This window comes from Octopus sinensis, linkage group LG3, assembly GCF_006345805.1.
Source record: "Octopus sinensis linkage group LG3, ASM634580v1, whole genome shotgun sequence".
Classification (NCBI taxonomy): Eukaryota; Metazoa; Mollusca; class Cephalopoda; order Octopoda; family Octopodidae; genus Octopus; species Octopus sinensis.
In genome coordinates, this window is record NC_042999.1 from 150,652,285 (window position 1) to 150,657,284 (window position 5,000).

At 42.0% G+C, this 5,000-nt stretch overlaps 1 non-coding gene across 1 annotated transcript; it reads left to right on the plus strand.

Moving 5' to 3' along the window:
- Nucleotides 1-2,853: 2,853 nt before the first annotated feature.
- Trnak-cuu lies at nucleotides 2,854-2,926 on the plus strand. The gene has a single exon. It is a non-coding gene; the product is annotated as a tRNA-Lys (tRNA).
- The last annotated feature ends 2,074 nt before the right edge of the window (nucleotides 2,927-5,000 follow it).

Below are 5,000 nucleotides of genomic sequence, written 5' to 3' on the forward strand. Positions count from 1 at the left end.
AAAAGTAGTGGGGAAGCATCATAGCCATGTGTTGAGAGGGATTCTTTAGAGTTTGAATAATTCACCTCTGGAAACATGGGTGTTTCGTTCAACATCCTAAAGCAACCCTTATTCAGGGACCTTTTGAGCAGGATGGGCTACTCGACCTGAAGAAAATTCTAACTGGGCCCCACCTGCAAGGTCATGTGCTGTTTATCTTGATATGAGATCACCATGTCGCGCACATATGGTTGTGATGCATGTGTCTGGTGTACCCTTATCAGACGGGTAGTCATGATGGGTATGCTGGGCTTCGTATATTTTACCCCAGTGTTACTGTGATGGCATGCACTGCTCTCTCACTCAATAATAATAATAGAGCAATTGGCTGATAGGTGGGAGGAGAAACCTCTGCACGGCAAATATGTGACCCGCAGCAAGCAAGCTGATGTTGACCAGAAGCAAACCCATCAGTGGCTACGGAGCTCAGGGCTAAAAGCAGAGAGCGAAGGTTTCATCCTGGCTGCTCAAGATCAAAGTCTATTAACCCGGAACTACCAGGCCAATGTGATGAAAAATGGAGCAGACCCAAAATGCCGATTCTGCAACGACATGATTGAAACAGTGGACCACCTAATCTCTGGATGTAAAGTCTTAGCACCAGTGGAGTATAAATTAAGACATGACAGAGTTGGCCAATATCTCCACTGGCTAATAAGTCGGCATTACAATATCAAAACTGCCGACAAGTGGTATAATCACCACCCTGAGGCTGTAACTGAAGGAGAAAATGTAACCATTCTGTGGGACTTTCCAGTACATACAGACCGAACCATCAAAGCCAATAAACCAGATATTGTTGTGAAGGACAAAAACAATAAAGTTTGCTTATTGAACGACATGAGCATCCCCTGTGAACATAATATCTCGGCGAAAGAGTTTGACAAGCTCAGAAAATATAAAGACCTGCTCATTGAAATTGAGAAAATGTGGCATCTCAAGGCGGTTACAATACCAGTGATCGTAGGAGCACTAGGAATGATCAAGGAGGGAACCGAAAATTATATGAGAATGATCCCTGGCTTACCATCCCTGCAAGAAGTGCAAAAGATTGTCTTAACTGGTACATCACACGTATTGAGAAGAGCATTGTCGATGTGAGAACTGTTGCTGCTCATGTATTTTAATTTAACTTAAAAAAAAAAAAAAAAAATGAACGAACTACTGAGTTTGGTTTAATGGCCTACCAATATATACTATGAGTTTCTTTGCCCTAGGAGTCGGGAAGACACTCGGCAAGAAATGGAAGCAAATTTGAAAGAAGAAAAAAAAAGTAATAATAATAATAATAATAAAACAGTACCAATCCAGTACAGGCACTGACGGTTTCGCACCCCCACCCCCACCACTACCACTTACATTTTATCGCGACTTCTTATGCTTGAAGCTGTAATTATGATCGATAGCGATACTTTCTTTCATAGACACAAAGCGTGAAGTTTTGGGAAAGGGCGATGGTCGATTTTGTCGGCTCCAGTACATGACTGATACTCATTTTAACGACCCCATGAGAATGAAAGGCAATGTCGACCTCGGCAGAATTTGAACTCGCATCGTAGAGACGGGCGAAATGCCGCTAAGCATTTTGTCAGGCGCGATAACGATTTTGCCAGCTCGACGCCTTAGACAGATAATAATAATTTCTTTCAGAGGTAATAGGACTGTTTAATTTCTCTTTTGAAACAGACCCAAGTGGTTTTCATTTGTTGCGTATGTTCCGTTTTACAAGTTGACAAACTGAGCAGTCTGGTTTACCGTTTTTGTGGAAATTGGTATCCTGGTTGCCCAGATTTAAACGAGCATGCTTTCCACTATTCACAATGTATAGTGGTTCCCGGCAAACCGGATCTCAAATACACTCCCCCAGTGTATCACGACTGTAACAAGGCAAAGAGTATAAAAATACCTGTTATGTTTTGTGACACACACAGCCCAGAGATCATTGTTCAGAAAACGCCCTTTCTTTTATGCACTTACATTTCGAGAACTTTTTTTCACCGAATTCAACAATTGTTTCAGGACCACCTATCTTTATTTGATAGTGGTCAAAGGGCAAGAAGCTGGCAGAATCGTTACCTCACCGGTAAAAATTCTTAACAGCGTTTCTTCCGATGTTACCTTCTGATTTTAAATGCCGCCAGAGTCAACTTTGCCGTTCGTCCTTTCGGGGTCAATAAAATAAGAACCAGATGAACACTGGCTTCGATGTAATCCACTTATCCCTTCTCTGAACTTGCTGGCCTTGAGCCAAAAATTGAAACCATTATTAAAAAGGGCGTTAGGGTGGCAAGCTGGGCAAAGTCGTTACCATGCCAGATGAAATGCTTAGCGACATTTTTTCTGACTTTATGTTGTTCTGAGTTGAAATTCCGCCGGGGTTGACTTTGTCCTTCATCCTTCCTTTCGGGGTCGATAAATTAAGTACCGGTTACGAACTGGGGGCGATGTCATCGACTGGTTACCTCCCCCACAAATTTCAGGCCTTGTGGCTATAGCAGAAATGATTATTATTATTATTAGCAGCAGCAACAGTAGCATCATCATCATCTTCATCATCATCATCAGCAGCAGCAGTAGTAGTAGTAGTAGTAGTAGTAAATTCAGTCTGGTTTGTACTTTCAAGCTGAAGCCAATCGCGAGTGACTTTCCGACAGTGAATTCCCATCCAGCATTAATACCAGTAAAATACTGTTGACGATTTAAGCAACTCCTCCCATCCAAAACGTTCAGTCTTTGCTCTCGTTTTCGTGTATGCTCTTGCACCACTTACTCCATTCTGTTCCAGTAAATAATATTTATGAGTAGCGTGCAGCAGCCCGGCTAGCTCAGTCGGTAGAGCACGAGACTCTTAATCTCGGGGTCGTGGGTTCGAGCCCCACGTTGGGCGATCATTGTTTTTTTTTGTTTTTTAATAGCTCGGAAAAGAGCAATTGAAGGTTATAATGGATACAGATCGTGTATCAATAGCTATCTTGATGGCGGTGGCCTCATGGAGCTGACCAGCGGCAGCGATTATTCTTATATCTATAAGAATGCCATATTAATATGGCGATAACAATTAATTTCCAGTAAACGCTGCCGTAATCTCTTTTATAGAGACTTAGTAATTTTAATATTTCCATTATATACATATATATATATATATATATATATTTAAACGAGAGCATTTTTTTTCAGTTTCCGTCTAACAAATTTACTCAAAGGATTTGGTGGGCACGAGGCTATAGTAGAAGTCACTTGACCAAAGATCAACATGATCAGTAGTTTTCACCTTGAAGGAACAAAAAGATAAAGAGAATTTTCGCGAATTTGAACTCGAAAAACGAAATTAAATGCATCAATCTATTGCCCTTCGCATGTAATACCTCTACGGAAAGTCTCACAGAACAGTGAGTGCCGCAGCGTCGTTTATTACTTCGTTTTATCGGGGCCCAGGTGCTTTCTAATTTTTGGTGTGGGTACCATCTTTCCAGTTAATAAACACAACGCTGTGGTTTACTGTTCTATGGTGGAAATTATAACCATCAATTTCAGGAGTAAGTGAGTAGGTCCTCCCCAAATCACTGAAAATTGTGGTTCCTGGAAGAATCGACTGCCGTATGCATCCCTCCACTGTGTCGCGTCCAACATGGCACCGCTTAAAAACAAATATATCTGTGCTCGCGACATACTCCTTCCAGGACCCATTGCTCAGGCAGCATTCCTCCTCGGATATATTTACGTCTTGAGAAGATTGTTTCGTCTCCCTCAACAATCTTCTCATGGGTTGCGGGGCAGGATCTAAGTACATATTTCACGAACATAGCTGTTGTAATCAACTGTCATGCAGAGAGAAGCAGACTACACCTTGGCTTGTAACTATGGAAACAGACATCAACATGTCTGTGGCTTTCGATTGGCTATGGTTACCAAACATTTCAAATTTCTATTTATAAATTTATGGCAGAAGTCACTGTGGGAATGAAGTGGGCCATGACGTCAATGGTCAAGGGACTGACTGGAAGAGGAAGCGTGAGAAGGGAAGTGCGGGGGACACAGGACAGGATCGGCCACTTTTGACTGGCCGAGACATCGTGAATGGACGTCAGGGGATTCGCTCCCGGGTTGGTCAGATAGCAGCTGCTTATACTGGGTGATAGGGTAGGGTTGGATCGTTGGAGTGACTACTACTAGACAGGCGCAGACGTGAGAGGAAGGTAGGTGAACCTCTTTTCATTTCCCACTCACGACAGTCACTGAAAACTGTGATTCCTGGGAGAAACGACTAACATATGCATTTCTCCAATGTGTCGCGATTCCGACATGGCACCGTTTAAAGACAAATATGTCTGGTCTCGCTCCACACTCCTCCGAGAACCCATTGCTCTCTTAGCTTCCCTCCTTGGCCATATTTACGCCTTGAGAAGATTGTTTCGTCTCTCTCAACAATCTTCTCACGACCGCCAATCTGAATGGGTTGTGGGGCAGGTTCTAAGCACATATTTCACGATCATAGCTGTTGAAATCAACATCCGTGCAATGACAAGCAGACTGCACCTCGGCTTGCTACTACAGAAAAAAGCACCAATTTCAACGTTTAAAAGCTTATAACTATTAACTTTTTGTTTATTACTTCATGGCAAAAGTGAACCTCATTTCCATAATTAGCATCGAAAACTATACTAATACAGAAAATTTGAAATCAATTGAAACAAAATTGAAGGAACTGAAAAAGATTCGCATTCAATATTATAAATATGCAGCGGATTATTTTGATTATAATAGAGGTAACAAGTTGGCAAAATCGTTAACACGCCGGTCAAAATGCTTAGCGGCATTTCGTCGGTCTTTACGTTCTGAGTTCAAATTCCGATGAGGTTGACTTTGCGTTTCATCCTTTTGCAGTTGATAAAATATATATTTTAACTACGGAGCCTAAAGTGAAAAAACGTGGTCGACCTAACTGTGGTACATGCCCCCAC